We start from the raw sequence: 18,373 nt of genomic DNA on the forward strand, positions 1-18,373 counted from the left end.
CAACAAGAGCAAAAACTCCATCTCAAAAAAAAAAAAGAAAAAAGAAAAAGAAAAAAGAGTTTAATGAACTTGCAGTTCCACATGGCTGGGGAGGCCTCACAATCATGGCAGAAAGTGAAGGAAGAGCAAAGACACCATGTCTTACGTGGCAGCAAGGAAGAGAGTGTGTGTGGGGGAACTGCCCTTTACAAAACCATCAGATTTCATGAGACATTCACTATCAAGAGAACAGCATGGAAAAACCCACTATCATGATTCAATTACCTCCCACCAGGTCCCTCTCATGACATGTGGGGATTATGGGAGCTACAGTTCAAGATGAGATTTGGGTGGCGAGACAGCAAAACCGTATCATTCCACCCCTGGCCCCTTCCAAATCTCATGTCCTCACATTTCAAAACCAATTTTGCCTTCCCAACAGTCCCCCAAAATCTTAACTCATTTCAGCATTAACTCAAAAGTCCAGAGTCCAAGGTCTCATCTGAAACAAGGCAAGTCCCTTCCACCTATGATCATGTAAAATCAAAAGCAAATTAGTTACTTCCGATATGCAGTGGGGGTACAGGAAATGGGTAAATACACCCATTCCAAATTAGAGAAATTGGCCAAAACAAAGGAGCTACCAGCCCCATGTAAATCTGAAATCTAAAAGGACAGTCATTAAACCTTACAGATACAAAATGATCTGCTTTGAATCCATGTCTTATATCCAGGTCACGCTGATGAAAGAGATGGGCTCCCATGGCTTTAGGCAGCTCTGCCCCTGTGGCTTTCCAGGATACAGCCTTCCTCCCAGCTGCTTTCACACATTGAGTGCCTGCAGCTTTTCCAGGTGCACGGTGCAAGCTGTTGGTGGGTCTACCATTCTGGGGTCTGGAGGATGGTGGCCCTCTTCTCACAGCTCTACTAGGCAGTTCCCCTGTGGGGACTCTTTTTGGGTTTCTGACCCCACATTTCCCTTCTGCACTGCCCTAGCAGTGGTTCTCCATGAGGGCTTTGCCCCTGCAGCAAAATTCTGCCTGGACATCTAGGCATTTCCATACATCCTCTGAAACCTAAGTAAATGTTCCCCAAACTCAATTCTTGATTTCTGTGTACCCACAGGCTCAATACCACATGGAAGCTGCTAAGGATTGGGGCTGCCACCCTCTGAAGTCACGGCCTGAGCCATACCTTGACCACTTTTAGCCATGGCTGAAGTGGCTAGGACACAGGGCAGTGAGTCCCTAGGCTGCACACAGCAGGGGGGACCTAGGTCCAGCCCATGAAACCATTATTTCCTCCTAGGCCTCTAGGTCTGTGATGGGAGGAGCTGCTGTGAAGGTCTCTGACAGGCCCTGGAGACATTTTTCCCCATTGTCTTGGTGATTAACATTCAGCTCCTCATTACTTACGTAAATTTATGCAGCCAGCCATTGGGCTACACATTTTTCAAACTTTTATGCTGTCTTTCCTCTGGAATGTTTTGTCACTTAGAAATTTTTTCCACTAGATACCCTAAGTCATCTCTCTCAATTTCAAAGTTCCACAGAACTCTAGGGCAGCAGCAGTCTCTTTGCATAGCAAGAGTGACCTTTATTCCAGTTGCAACAAGTTCCTCATCTCCATCTGAGACCATCTGAGTCTGGACTTTTTGGTCAAAACCATTCAACAAGCCTCTAGGAAGCTCCAAACTTTCCCACATCTTCCTGTCTTCTTCTGAGCCCTGCAAACTGTTCCAACCTCTGCCTGTTACCCAATTCCAAAGTTGCTTCAGGTATCTTAATAGCAGTACCTTACTCTACTAGTACCAATTTACTGTTTAAGTCCATTTTTATACTGCTGTGAAGAAATACCCAAGACTGGATAATTTATAAAGAAAACGAGGTTTAATGGACTCAGTTCCACATGTCTGGGGAGGCCTCACAATCATGGAGGAAGGCAAAGGAGTTGCAAAGCTACATCTTACATGGTGGCAGGCAAGAGAGTGTGTGCAGTGGAACTGCCCTTTATAAAACCGTCATATCTGGTGAGACTTACTATCACAAGAACAGCACAGGAAAAACCCACCCCCATGATTCAATTACCTTCCACTCTGTCCCTCCCATGACACATGGGGATTATGGGGGCTACAGTTCAAGAAGAGATTTAGGTTGGGTCACAGCCAAACCATATCACAATGAAATGCACAGATTTTAAGAATTTCAATGAGTTTTGATACATGTAATTTCTCATGCAACCTATTAATCCATCAAGACCAGGAAAATTTCCATCACCCCAGTAAGTTTCCTTATGTTCCCTTTCAAACACTGCCACTCATTAACAACCACTGCTCTGACTTCTATTTGCTGGTTCTTCATCATTGTAGAAACAGGGTCCTGCCAATGGATTCTCTAATATGGGACTTTTACTCAGCACAGCATTATGTTTTTGAGATTTATCCATGTTGTTTTTGTGTCAGCAGTACATTCTTGCTTACTATTGTCATCCCATCATATCAATATAACATATTTTGTTTTTACATTCCTCTGTTGATGGACAGGTGGGATGCTTTGAGTTTTATTGGTAGCAGTCTTTGTAGATGGTTAAGGATTTTCTGCCTACAAAATTATGTCATTTGTGAGGTTAGGCTATTTTATTTCATCCTGTCTGTATATTAAATTGTATTTATCTTGTCCCCTACACTGTTAGTATGACCAGTACAGAATAGAAATAGAACAGACAATCTTATCCTTCTGTCTTAGGAGGATGACATTTAATATTTCATCATTAAATACAATATTAGCTATAGGATTTTGGTAAATGTTCTTTAGCAGGTTTTCTTCTATCCATAGTTTGCTGAGGCTTTTTATGTATTTTTTTAGAAAGCTTATTTTTGCTTCTAACCAAATGACCGTATGAACTTTTCCTTTAGTCTGTAAATGATGAATTATATTAATTTTTCTATATTAAATCTTGCATTCCTATTGTGAATGCAATTTTATCAGGTGCACTATCCTTTTTACATATTGTTGGACAATTTGATATTTTAAGATTTTTATGTCTTATTCATGAAAGATATTAGTCTTAATTTTTTTTTTCTTCTTGGGATGTTTTTATTTGTTTTGGTATCAGAGCTGTAGTGGTTTCCTAATATGAATTAGGAAGTATTCTTTTGGCCTCTTTTGTCTGAGTTTGTGTAGGAATGATATTTTTTCTTCCTTAAATATTTTTAAAGATTCATCAGTGAAGTCATATGTGCCCAGGATTTTCTTTGTAGAAAGTTTAATTATAAATTTAATTTTATTTTTTTTTTTGAGGCGAAGTTTTGCTCTTGATGCCCATTCTGGAGTGCAGTGGTGTGATCTCGGCTCACTGCAATCTCTGCCTTCTGGTTTCAAGCGATTCTCCTGCCTCAGCCTCCCAAGTAGCTGGTATTACAGGTGTCTGCCACCACACCCGGCTAAGGCTAATTTTTTTGTAGTTTTAGTAGAGTCGGAGTTTCATCATGTTGGCCAGGTCGTTCTCAAACTCCTGACCTCGTGATCCTCCCAAAGTGCTGGGATTATGGGCATGAGCCACCGCGCCTGGCCTATAAATTCGATTTCTAAATATATATATATATATATATAGAACTATTACATTTTAAAGTTTTTATTTATTAAATTCTTATAATTTGTTATTCAAGGAAAATCATTTAAGTTATAAAGTTGTTTATATCTTCTCATTCATAATTCATGTTGCTAAATATTTTTTCTCCTTTTATCTTGTAACTCTCATTAAATTTTTATTATGTTTAGAAATCTTTCAAAGAATCGCATGATTTCTTTGATTTAGTCTATTGTTTGTTTCTACTTCACTGATTTATGTTCTGATTTTTATCATTTCCTTTTAAAATTAATTTTGTTTACTTTGCTCTTCTGAGATTCTTAAGGTGGAAGCATGGTGCATCAGTTTAAAGCCTTTTTTCTTTTAAGCATTTCAAACTTAAACGTCACTCCAAGGACTGCTTTCCCTAAATCTCACATATTTTTATGTTGTGTTCTCATTTTTTTCATCACAAAATATTTTTTCACATTTACCTCATAATTTTTCTTCAGTCTATTGATCATTTAGTAGCTCATTTTGAAATCTCCATGTTTCAAAATCTCTAGAATTGTGTAAGTTATCTACTTGTTACTGATTTCTAATTTAATTCCACTCTGGCTCAGCATTTGGTCAAGCTTGATGAATGAGCCACACATAGTATTTTTGTTGGGTGTAGTGATCTAAAAATGTCAATTAGGGCAAGTTTGTTAGAAAAAAGTTAGTTGATAGTATTGTTCAAGTCATATAGATCTATATTTTTGGGGAGGATCTAACTTTTCTATTTGAAAATGGAGTACATCTCTGATATTAATATAAATCTGTAGATACTTCACTTCTGACATAATTTTCTTCATGAATTGGAAACCTTTGTTATTGGTTTCATACCCATTTAATAATTATATTTTCTCAATTAGTTGGCTCTTTTTTCATCGTGATAGAACCCTTTACTTGGCATTCTTCTTGAAGTCTTCCTTGATATTGGCAGTCACAACAGTTTTCTTAATAATTTCCATTACTTTATTTTCAACCTGTGTTTTTGTGTTTTGCATGTTTGTTTGTTTTTTTTTTTTGTAGAACACAAATAGGTGGTTCTCGTTTTTTATAAATCCAGTATGAAAGGCTTTTCCTTGAAGTATTTAGTCTACTTACATTTAATTTAAATATTGATGAGTTTGGCTATAATTTCAGCATTTTAGCATTTGATTTCTATTTGTCACAACTGCTTTTTGTTCCTCTGTTCCCATGCCCCTGCCATTGTATGGAAATGAAATATTTTTAATGTTCCATTTTATCTCCTCTAATAACATTTTAGCCATATCTTTTTGTATTTTTTGGTGTTTATTTAGAACGTGGATCTGTAACTTCCCACAGTCTACATTCGAAAACTATTCTATTACTTCACAAATAACGTAACAACAATGTAGAAATGTCGTTATGTCCAATTAGCATTCCCCCACTTTTTGTTGATTTTATGTATTTTAATTCTATACCTCCTCTCAAATACATGTTCCTTGTTATTATTTTAAAAGAAATGTCTTTTGTGAGATTAATATGCGTATATAAAAATAGAATAAAAGCTGTCTGATAACATATGTACTCTTTTAGTAATATTTGGTTTCCATTTATCATTCCCCTTTATCCTGAAAAACTTCCTTAAGTACTTTGTATAGAACAGCTCTGCTTTTGACAATTTTTTCACCTATTATTTATCTGAAACAACTTTATTATTCATTTTTTAATAATATTTTTATTGAACATAGAATTCTAGTATAAGAGGATTTTTTTTCCTCCAGTATTTTAAAGGTGTTCCATTCTATTCTGGCCACAAACTTTTCTTATGGGAAGTCAGCATCATTTCTATAGCTGTTCCCTTACATGCAATGTATCCTATTTTTTCCTGTAGCTGCGTTAAAGATTTCCTCTTCTCTTTGATTTGTAATGGAATTGAAGCACCTAGGTGTGTTTTCCTAGCATTTATCATGTTTGGGATTCATTAAGCTTTTTGATATTATTCACCAAATCTAGGAAACTTTAGACCACTGTTTCTTCAAATATTTTTCTGTCCCATTCTCTCTTTTCCTCCTGCAATTTAAATCATGTGTATGTTATTAGTAAATTGCTCCTTATTGCCCCTCATGTCTTTTAAGATTTTTCTTTTTTCTCTCCATTCCCTAGGTAGAATAAAGTATAATAATCTGTTTCTAAGTTTGCCAGCTCTTTTTTCTATCTCCAATATCTAATCCAGTTAATTTTTCATCAGTTAATGTACTTTTCAAAGATAAAATTTTCATTTGATTTATTTATAATTTCTATTTCTCTCCTGACATTTCCCAATCCTCATGTTCACTTATGAAGACAATCCTTGCCTGTAATTTCTTATTTTCCAATCACAATTCTGAGTCACAGTGGCTGTTTTTCTACCCATTGTTTTTCCCCTTGAATATTATGGATCGCATGTTTAGTAATTTTCTGCTTGCTGTATCCTAATTATGGTGGATGACACATTGTACAGGCTATATTATATTATTGTCCTCTGAAATGTATAAATTCTGCTCTATTAAATTATGTACATACCACGTTGAAATTTTGGAGACTTGATTTTATATTTTATTAATGCTTGTCTACTTCAGTTTAGCCCTTAGTCCAAGGTAAATCCCTTTGTTCTGTTACATATTGTTTACTATTGTGACTTTTCATAAGTTTTCATTGCAAAACCGAGGCATTTACACACAGTCTCTAACTTGGCTGAAGTCATATTCTGAACTCTATGTCCCTTTAATTATGCAAAACGTGCAATATATGCCTAGGTTTTTTTTTCCTCCCCTCAAGCTACTGCTTTCTGCTGAGCTCCCTGGAGTTGTGCCTACATATGTATACTTAGGGGTCAGGCAAAGAGTGATTTTTTTTTTTAAACTCATTTCTAAATCTCCCTTCTTGGAGACTACAGAGTGCTATAGGGGAAAAGCCATATAAATGTACAAGATCTCACTAAGTGCTTTGCCCATCTTTCAAGGATCCAAGTCCTCTAGTTTCTATCTGTTTTTATGTTGTTCAGTGTCCTCAAAAAGTTATATACTCATACAGAGCTTATGCTCTTTTTGTGTGGAAGAATTAGTCCAACATAAGCTTCTCTATGTTGCTGGGACTAGAATTTTAATATAATCAGCTTTCACTTGAAAAGAAGTTCAAACGATTCCACTCTTAACACCAAATAATTGCTTTTTAGTATTTTAGCATAAGAAAAACAACTTGCTTAACTTGATAAAATATATCACATAGAAACTTATGGCAGCATGCATTTAAATGGTAAAATATAAGAAACATTTTCGTTTTTATATATATATATTTTATATAAAATATAAGAAACATTTTCGTACTTTGTAAAATATAACAATAGCTAACATAGTCATTTAGTAAGTTATTTGGATAGAGGATCAGCCAACAAAAATGTTAAATTTTCTGTTATGTGAACAGATATAACACCTTAGAAAATATTATTATTATTAATACTAGTATTTTTGAAACAGAGTCTTCCTCTGTCACCCAGGATGGAGTGCAGTGGCACGATCTTGGCTCACTGCAACCTCTGCCTCCCGGGTTCAAGCAACTCTCTTGTCTCAGCCTCCCAGGTAGCTGGAATTATAGGCGTGAACCACCATGCCCCACTAAAAACAAACCAAAAAAGTGGAAGTGTAAGTAAAGGCATCAATGTAACTGTTGTTTTTTTTTTTTTTTTTTTGCCTACCAGATAGGTGATATATTTTTGAAAGAGAGATATTATCTGTCATTGATAAAGGTATGAAGAAATTAGCACATTTATATATAATTAATAGCACTGTGAATTGTGACATACTTTGGATAGCAGTTAAGTAGTTTATAATCCTAACTTGTAAATACTTCTTTTCTTTTTTTTTTTCTGAGACTGAGTCTCACTCTGCAGCCCAAGCTGGAGTGCAGTGACACAATCTTGGCTCATTGCAACTTATAAATATTTCTATAAAATATGAGATTTCCTATCTTATGATCCAGCAGTTCCTCTATCAATACATATTCTGGGGATAAGAGCACTCAGAACACTGATTCATCAGGGCAATAAGTTAGAAAGCACCTAACTCTTCATTAATAGGCACTGCTTACATAAATTACGGCATAACATACCATACACTCTTTATTTTAATAAGGTATAGCTTTAAACATGGAAATTATTTCATGATATATTAGGTGAATAAAAAGTCCCTATGATCAAATATAAATATTTTTGAGTCCTATTTTTTGTATAAACATTGATTTAAGCACAACTATAAATATTCTTTTTTTTTTTTTTTTTTTTTTTTGACAGAGTCTCACTCTGTTGCCCAGGCTGGAGTAGGGTGGCATGATCTCGGCTCAGTGCAAGCTCCGCCTCCCGGGTTCACACCATTCTCCTGCCTTAGCCTCCCTAGTAGCTGGGACTACAGGCCCCAGCCACCACGCCCAGCTAATTTTTTTTTTTTATTTTCTAATGGAGACGGGGTTTCACCGTGTTAGCCAGGATGGTCTCGTGATCCGCCCACCTCCACCTCCCAAAGTGTTGGGATTACAGGCGTGAGCCACTGAGCTTGGCCTAAATATTCATATTCTTATAATTGCATAAAAATAGATCTGTTAATGGTGCTATTTCTGGGAGACAATTGAGAATAAAAAGAGAGTAAAGGACTTTTCAAACCAATAGAAAATATTATTGAAATAAAAAATAAAAGAAGCAAAAGAGGGCAGTGCTCACTGCAAAGCTTGCTCTTCTTGGTGAATTGTATGCTCTGAGTGGCCATGTCATACAAAATTGACTTTATGAAATGTGCTCATTTTTCTGGGTAACTTGGTACTTTAGTTGTCTTCTGTTGCTTATAAAAGAATATCTGAAACCATAATTTGAAACAAAAAGGAATTTACTTAATACAGTTACGGAAGCTGAGAAATCCAAGTGTTCTGTAGTATGTAGGCCTATGTACGCCTACCTCCGAAGTTTGAGGAAGCTGAGAGGCTGAAGAAAGAAGCTGACAGATCCAGTTTCTTAGAAAGACACATTTAATAGGAATTTATGAACAGAAGTCATGTTTGTGTCTCGGGCAGCGGAGAGAGATGGTGGATCCCCACGCCATTATCCCCCCAGAACCAGGGCTTATCTACCATAGGGAAAAGGTGACTCAGAAAGGATGTGTAGGACAACTGAAGTATGATAACATCAAATGTTGTTTGATCTAAGGGCAAGGTTTATGGTAAATATGTGCTCTCACAGAAGGAACAATAGACAAACTGAAAATTTTACAGGTCTTCCTGAAACAGGAGTTAATCAGAAACAAAGATGGCAGGTTAGCACGCAAAGAGGAGCTGCTTTAGTGTTAATACCAAGGTTGAGGATTCACATCTGGTGAGGGCCTTCTTGCTGTTGCGGACTCTGCGAGTGCCAAGGTGGGGCAGGTCATCACGTGGCAAAGGGGCTGAGTATGCTAACTCAGGTCTCTTTTCTTCTTCTTCTACTTCTTCTAAAGCCATCAGTCCCACTCCCATGATAAACCATTTAGTTTATTAATCCATAAGTAGCTTAATGCATTTATGAAGGTAGAGCCCTCATGACCCAATTACCTTTTAAAGGCTTAATTTCTCAGTACTGCTACATTAAGGATTAAATGTCCCCATGAGTTTTGGAGGGGACAAACATTCAAACCATAGCACTTGGACACTTTTTTGTGAAATATCTGAATATGCATTTGGGGAATAACTACATAAACCAATTAAAGTGCCTGATGGAGACTGCATTTATCCAGGTTAATTTAGGAAAAAGAATAGATAGCACCTGCTTTTACCTTACTGTTTACTTAGAGACCTTAAAAGATAGCATTTGCCCTGGATTCATCTCCTAATAAAATATGAAATTTAGAAACTTTATCTCATTCTATTAAATCTTAAGCATTGTCAAATGTCCACAGTCCTTTCCCTGCTGAAGAGAACTGGTTACTATAACAACCACTGCAGCAGTATTACTAACTACATACACAAAAACAAAACCTGCCTTAAACTGTTGAATGTTTTTGTGTTCACGGCGTAATCAGGTAATTTAGAAATTGACAGTAATATGGTAAGGAAGAAAATGAAAGGAACTTGAAAATGGAATATTAATCCAGGAAGCAAGTTTGAACAAAATAAGGACAGAGGAAATTGACAAAACAGCTAGGGTAGCTCCCACCTTCTGCTTCTGGCTACCTAGCTCTCTTGGCTGGGGGATAGCAAGAGGCTCCCATTGTTTAGAGAAGCAATGTCTCAACCTCATTTCCCAGCTAATATTAGGGCCATGGATGATGTAAGGAGAGAGAACTATTGATGCCAGAAACAAAGCAATGAAGTATTTATATCCAGAAATAGACTCTGATTTCATAATAGACTACTGGGAAAGGTAAGAGTGACTGAATAAAAGGAAGTACGAATTTTGAAGCTCCTATTTGTGTTTACTGTAAAATGGAAATAACATTTCTCTGTTTTCCTTATTATTGTGAAGGTAAACTTACAAAATCTTCTTAGAATGTGATTTAAAAGCTATTAAGCTTTATAAACAATAAATAACATTATCAATAGAATTAAGTGACCAAATATCCGCAATTTACTAATAAACTCCTTTTTGTCATAATATTTTTAACACTGAACTTTCTCCTTTGAATAACAAAAATGTTTATATTAAATCTGATAACCAAACAATATCCTTTTAATACTCTTTAAATAAATGTAAGCCTCTGTGAATTAAAAAAGGAAAATATATTAAAAGGCATTTGCACATATAGATGACTATAGTGAATTTTGAATAAAAGAGTCTATGACTCTGAGATGGTACAAAATATATTCTCAAGCAATAACCCTTATTTAAACTCTTCTTAGTATATGTACATTTGTAGTCAATCAGCAACCTATTACTCTTCAGAATTTATCTACATTTAAAATGTCAACTTCTTGTTGCTGCTATATATATTTCCCGCCACCTAACAGTGTAGTGACCTAAAATGGTTTTACTCAATTAAGTGGAGCTATTTTAGTAGCTGTGAGAGAGTAAGTGTAAAAATGACAATCTCCCATTTTAGCTCTGCTTTTCTGAAACTAACATGTAGTCAAAATCTGTTTTAAAGAGAAACAAAAGCTCGTGTGACCATCTTCTCTTGACAGAGTTCATGTACACCACATTTTAAACTATAACAGTATTTTTATTTTGCTAAGTGATAAACCTCTAAAAATAGAGACTTATAAGGACAAATTGTTGGTGAACTTTAAATACAGAGCTGAATGTATTCCTATAAACACTTACCAGACTTTAAAAAAAAAATTCTAGATGATTGGTTTGTTAAAATAGAGAAGAAAAGAATTACAGAATATGATAGAAAGGGTGTGAGTGTGTAGGCTTAGGAGTAGTGTTGGTTTTGTTTGATCAAGTGATATCTATGATTAGTTTTATGAATCATCTTTAATGTTAACAAAGTTAGAATCTATAGAAAACTAGCAGAAGGGCCAGGCGTGGTGGCTCACGCCTGTAATCCCAGCACTTTGGGAGGCTGAGGCAGGCGGATCATGAGGTCAGGAGATTGAGACCACCATGGCTAACACGGTGAAACCTTGTCTCTACTAAAATTACAAAAAGACATTAGCCAGGCGTGATGGTGGGCGCCTGTAGTCCCAGCTACTCAGGAGGCTGAGGCAGGAGAATGGCGTGAACCCGGGAGGCAGAGGTTACAGTGAGCCGAGATTGTGCCAGACCATTGCACTCCAGCCTGGGCGACAGCGAGACTCTGTCTCAAAAAAAACCAAAAACCAAAAAACAAAAACAGAAAAGAAAACTAGCAGAGGACAATGACAATATTATGTTTCTAGACTTTAGATTTAATGTAGCTTTATCCTAACAATATTAAAGAAAATATTCTACATAAACAATTTTTTAGTTATTCTATAAATAAAGGTTTTCTTTTTCCTACTGAAAATAATTTGGTCAGGAATTTTCTTCTTCATAATTTTTCTGTTGTTGTAGCTTATTTAAATATTTTCTAAGGGGGTTTCAAATCTGCATTTTTGATTTCTGCTTTCACTATAAAATGGATGGAGAGATAAATCTTACTAAACTTAGAGAAATTGTGATTTTTAGCTAATTAATAAGATTCGGGCCAATGCCAGCTGAAAACATGGCACAAATTCAGACAGCAGTTTTAAGAAAATTTGATCAGAAGATAAAATACATATGCAAAAGCACTAACCATTTTATCAATTTACCATTGTTCATGGAAAAGTCAACTTTTAGCCTGGCATGCAAAGTGCTCTACCATTCATCACTGCCTCTCTCTTTCTATGTATTGCTCCTTGTTTCTCTACTCAATCACTCCAGCAGCCAAATCTCCCTGGTCCATACAAGCTCCTCTGCTTGTACTTAGTTCTAGCTTGGAATATTCTCCCTTTTTCATTCTTTTTATTCACAATTGACCACTCCTTCTAAGTCTAGCTCAAGTCCCTTCTTCATTAAGTTTGCCTGTTCGCATATCTCTCCTTCAATCTGAATCTTAACACATGTAGGGAAATTTAAAATTTTCCCTTGAAGTTTCAATAATTTGAGTCTGTAAAACAAACTGATAATAGACTGATTACCAGGAAAAAGGGCATAAAAATTTTATTATATACAAAAGATTCATACAAAATAGAAAAACCCAAAGGAAGGCAAGATGCTGACACTTTTGTGTCAGAAAAAATAGAGGATTGGATCATGGCAAAGACAGGTTATGGGAAGAAGAGGAAGGACCTGCAGAAAAGGCACTCTTTTTATACAGATAATGCTACCAGTGGAGGGTGTCCAGGTTCTTGGAGTCTTGATCAAAGAATTGGACAAAACATGCAAGGAAAGAATAAAGCAACAAAAGCAGAGATTTACTGAAAATGCAAGCACACTCCACAGAGTGAGAGTGGGATGAGTGGGCTCAAGAGCCCAGTTACAGAGTTATCTGGGGTTTAAATACCCTCTAGAGGTTTCCATTGGTTACTTGGTGTACGCCTTATGTAAATGAAGAGGCTGAAGTGAAGTTACAAAGTTATTTGCTTGTATACCCTATGTAAATGAAGAGGATGAAGTAAAGTTACAAAGTCTTTACTCAGTGTACGCCCTATGTAAATGAAGAGAATATTTCCTGTCATAGCTGATGTGCTTCCATTTGACTTAGTTCTAGGAAATCCTTAGGTTCCCTGGCTATGGGCCCTATTCTCCTCCCTAAATAAGGTACAGATGAAATCTCACAGGTAGCAGCTCTCAGAAGGAATAGATGGTATCCAGTGGTAAATGTTTGTCAGACCTTTAAAGGTTTCTAGATATGGACAAGGCGGCCTTCAGAAGAAGTCTGTTTGCATCTGTCGTTTACTTTACTATTTCCTCTACAGATGCAAATCTCTCTTCAAAAGACAGCTTTTTAGCTAGTCTTGTATTTCTAGCTCCTCTGAATAGTCATCTTGAAACATGTCAAAAAAGTATGTTTTGGGATGAAATAGTTTCAGTTTCCCTCACACAGCCAATGTCCACTGTTCAGTTGGCACATATTACCGCCTCCTGAGTAGTTTTTGTCACTTTTATGAATATCCCCCTCTTCAACTGCATTGTGATATACTATGGTGATACAGAGAAGAGTAGGGTCTAATTAACTTTTGCAATTCCACAAGAATTGCAGATTTTTTACACACAACAATTATAGCCATAGTAACCAGCTGCATTTATGAACCAGATATTATATTTACTGTGAAGGAAAGATATAGAACTGAGTGTGAATCCAATTTCCCCCATTTATTAGCTTTGAAGCTTTCATCAAGTTAGTCAATATACTGAAGGCTTCACAAACGTGTTCTCATTTAATCTTTGACATAATCTTGCACAATAAGTTCTATTACTAGCTCAATTTTAAAATGGAAAAAAGTAAAGACTAGAGAGTTTTACCTAATGTCAAAAGATAAAATTGCAACAAACTTAGTTTAAAGATCTAATTGTTTTTTATTTGCAATTCTAGAATTGGACAGCATTTTATTCTACAAAATAGAATGAGCGCGGTCATGGCAGAACAGTTGGTTTTTGTAAGATGGGAACACAGAAACAGAATAATAGAACAAATTTGATTGGTTAACATCAGTTTACTTCAGATTATTTTTCTTGTAAGGGTTACAGTGGAGAGAATTTCCTTATTATGATAATTCAGGCTGACTGCCTTTTCTAATTGGTTGCTTTGAATCTCCTGTTTTTAGGGAAAACCAGTCTGTTTAGGGATTTAGCAGCTTTCTTAAAGTTTCAGTTCAATTATGTAGCGTTTTGCAAAAGTAAGCCTTATTTAGTTTTGTCTGGTCTGCTGGGGCCTAGTGCAGGAGCTCAGTTGAAAACAATGCCCCCCCCAGTAAAATATGTTTCACACTAACGATAGTGGCTGGTAAATAAAGGATCCAGGATTTCCCTGACTGAGAACACAGCCCTGGTATTAGGCGGAGAGAGGTGTAAACTTGCCCCCAAAAGACTGTTGAGTGTATAAGTGCCTGGCCTTATACCTGCAGGCAAAACAGATTTCAGGGTTATTTGGGGGCTAACAGTAGTGGGACCTTCATAATTACAGTAAAAATCAGGCATCTTAGCTCAAAGAAATTTTTAACACAAACAGAGGAAACTGTTAAAGGACTACTTCGTACTTGATCTACTGACAGCAAAGCTGAAAGCAAACCTGCCCTCCCTTACACTGATGAACTAGGTATTATTGGTTAAATTCACTCTCAAGGTCCCCCAAATAAGTTAGGACATAGCTTGGCTGAGCAGATCTGACAGTCAGCTAGCCATGTTACAAGGGGCATTTGTTTTCAACTAGAATTGGGCATTTGAAGTTGAAGTTGGTTTCCAATTAACCATTCAAAATTAAGACAGAAAGTATAAAGAAAGAACAAGGAAAAATTTCATACACTTTTGCTTTATAATAGGTTTGACCTTTTTAAGGTTGAATTTTGTGACAGGCTATGCCACAAGAAAATCTGGAAGAAATAAAACTGGAGAGTTCTAAAAATATGAAATATATACATTGTTCACTTAAAAAAGCTTAAGCCTTAATTCAGCTAAGATGACCCAAATACAAACAAATGCCTCTTAATTATCAGGCCAGCCTGCCTAAGCTATGCAAATAGGTAGTCTCTATCCACTACCTCTTATTCTCCTCACCAATTTCACTCCTCAAGGCAAGTACTTTCAGGTCTGTTTTGTCATAACTTTTCGGCAAGTGTTGAGAGTCATTTATACTTTCCTCCAGGACAAAGCCAGCACTCTCTTCTAAGTGCTTATACATGTTGATATCTTACTTGCACGGAAGTGGCCAGCTGGTGTGTTACACAGGCCAGCCAAAAACTAAGACCTGCTTTAAATCCTAGCTCTGCTGGTAACCAGTGGAATGGTCTTGCCTAAATCAGTCATTCTTAATCTCAATTTTCTAATTTGTGAAATAAAAGTCTCATACTAGACCACAGCCAAACATTTAACTCTTTAATTTTATACCATAAATCTACCAATCATGTGTAGCTTCCATAATAGCACTCTCCTTCTTATCTTCTTTCCCTTTTGGGCATTAATTTATTATTCATTACTGGCTATCAGCTACTATCATCCCTGAGGTAATTTTCAAGTCTTTATTTTTTCACTACTTTCACTCCAATTCTTCTTCCTTCTACATTCACTCATTCACAGGATTTCAACTGTCAATTATTGGAGACTGAATACTAAATTTTCAGTTTCCTATTTTCATAACCATGAGGCCATATAATTGTTCTAGGTCATTTATATTAGCAATAAAGATCACAGACTCTTCCAGTAAAGCATCCTCTGATCCTTCAAGTTCTTAAATTGACTCCTGGAGTCAATTTAGACTCCTTCAACCCTTTTCCAGTCAATTTGCTGCTATGTCTTATTATTCTCTCTACAAACTTTCCTTGTGAGATTTGAAACCACTTTTATCAACAACTCAACTATTAGGACTGAGAACTGAGGCCACCTATGTCAACAAGACTTAGCTGTTTATTTCAAGGAAATACTTGCCCAAGAACATAAGACTATATATAACCCAGTAGACAACTTTACAGTTAGTTTCAGTAAGAAACAAATTGTTTCATAGCGACATGAATTTTTTTTTTTCCCCAAGTTCAAGCAATTCTCCTGCCTCAGCCTCCTGAGTAGCTGAGAATACAGGTGTGTGCCACCATGCCCTGCTAATTTTTGTATTTTTAGTACAGATGGGGTTTTGCCATATAGACCAAGCTGGTCTCGAAACCCTGACCTCAAGTGATCCTCCCGCCTTGGCCTCCCAAAATACTGAGATTACAGGCGTGAGCCATCGCACCCAGCCCAATATCAGATTTTAATATCCTGTAAGAACATACTAATGTATATGACTTCTCTCTCTACTCTTCATGTGGTTGCTAGACTAGACTCTTTTTTTTTTTTTTTTTTTTTTTTAGTTTGGCCATGTACACACACTCCAGAATCCACTAGGAATTGTTTAACCTGCAGAGCCAAATTACTAATACATACAGTTAAAGCCCTTCTCATCAACCATCCTACCTTAACTGTTAGGTGACTGATTTTAAGCTACTTTTCTCATTATTATCTTACCTGTATGAGAATCTTTTCTCATAGGAACTTAATTGACAGCATTTAATCATCAACCTCTAACTTTCTGCTTTTACCAGGGGGTCTGACTATCTGTGAACACTAATCCATACTCGACATGTTCTTTGCATCTTGCCTCAGTGGTCTTCACTTTTCAAGAAAGCTTCTAGCCATAATAATTCATCAACTAATTTAAATCACTCTTTTCATCAGAGTCTTCCCAGAGTTTCTTTTATTATTTATTTGTACTTTAGGATATTTTGTGAAAATGTCTTTCAGGTTTTAATGTTTGTTCCCTCTCTATGGCAGAGTGAGTTGCCCTCATCAAACATTTCATCTTCAGCCTCACATATCCCCACCTCTTTGCAGTTAGATAGACCCATGTGAATAGTTTTGGCTGGAAAATAAGTGAAATGTGTCGCTTCTGAGCAAAAGTATAGAAGAGTGGGAGCTCAACTCACCAGTTGTCTCTACCACTATAAGGCTTCCTGTGCCAGATGGCACAGCTCCAAGATGGTAGAGCCTCTATTGGCGTGTGCACCCAAGTGATGCTACACAGCAAATCTTCAAAGTGGCCTACACTGGACACATAGTGAGAGCAAAAGCAAACCTTTATGTGTTAAGGTGCTGAGATTATAAATAATAGAGTCTTCTAAGTTAGTCAAGTGACTTTTGGTAAGGGATTATTTATTCAGTTGGTTTTATAGTTTTCTCCTCAGTATACAGTGTAGTCTCTATACAAGCATTGTAGTCAATAAATACTTTTGTCTATATTGTTTTGTATTTATTTTTCCCTAAACATAATTGGCCCCAGAATTTTATTGCAATAGAAATAAAATCAATGATAATGCTCTACAACTCTTCCTTATATCATTCTAAATGTTGTATTTCAGATATTTTTAAAATTAGTTATAAAGTTTTTAAAGAAGATAGTTATCTGGGTGTATCTGTCAGGGATTAATCAGAGAAGCTGAGCTCTGAAGAGTTATGGGATAAGGGATTTGTTATAGAAATTAGGCCTTACACAATTGGAGGAGGCAATGGGAGGACAGTATTGAAAGAGAGAATAGAAGAATCAGAGGAGACACTCATCCATCAGTCAATGTAAGAAGTCAGCAAGTGCAGGCACTGAGGTGGAACTACAAAGGGTGAGCTGGTGGAGAAGTTCTTAAGAAACTGTTGACTCTATGGGTCTTCAGCCAGTGTCTAGTGAGGGACTTGGGGCCACTCTTGGTTAGCAGGATCCGCAGTTCTGTAGGAGCTGAACATGGAGCGGAAGAGAGTAAGGACAAGCAGGAATCTTGCCATTCATGAGTCTATCTTGTCACCACAGCTAATAATAGAGATCTTTGGAGAGTAAGGATTACTACTTAATTTCCACCTTCCAAACTTCATGCAATTTCCCATTTAGCTAACATAATCCAAAACCATACAACAGAGAGGATTTGATAAGCAGAAGGGGGTTGGGTTTGTCAAATGAGAGAAATTTAAGTGAGAGTAGTCAGCTTGAAAGGAAAGAGTAGTGGGTTAGAGACTGCCACAAATTTTGTACTGCTTCTCCATCAATGAGTGGAGACTATCTCCTCTTCTGCTGAATCTGAATTGGCTTTGAAATGTGCTTTGGTTTTCAGCAGGAGTGAAGTTTTGCCTATTCACCTTTATTCTGCAGCGAACATAACATTGTCTTTTCCTGCACTTAACATAATATTCAACAGAAATACTACAAAGATACTACAAATTATATATAGCAGAATATACTTAATAAAATCAAAATGAATTAAGGATTGAAAATAAAAAATATGATAATCATCCAATAAAACCAGGACATACATTTGCATATTCTTTCATTAATTGTATTATTATTGTCTCCTCTTTTTACCTATACTTATTAGATTCTTTTTCATGAAAAGCAATTTTAGACTGAAGCCGACTGCAAATGTTTTTAAGAAAAATTTAGAACAATAACTATGGATAACAAAAGCTTATATATTTACTATAATCTATCATTTGATAATATTTTACATACAATTTACCAAATAATCTAATCATTTAATCTCTGCAAGATGAGAGACATTTTGTGAGTTTTCTCAGAAGCCCAACTGGAAAATCTAAAAGTTAATTTTAGACCCAAAAGACTTAATTTAGGATATTAATCCTGGAGAA

Source organism: Hylobates moloch, unplaced genomic scaffold, assembly GCF_009828535.3.
Source record: "Hylobates moloch isolate HMO894 unplaced genomic scaffold, HMol_V3 SCAFFOLD_1, whole genome shotgun sequence".
Lineage (NCBI taxonomy): Eukaryota > Metazoa > Chordata > Mammalia > Primates > Hylobatidae > Hylobates > Hylobates moloch.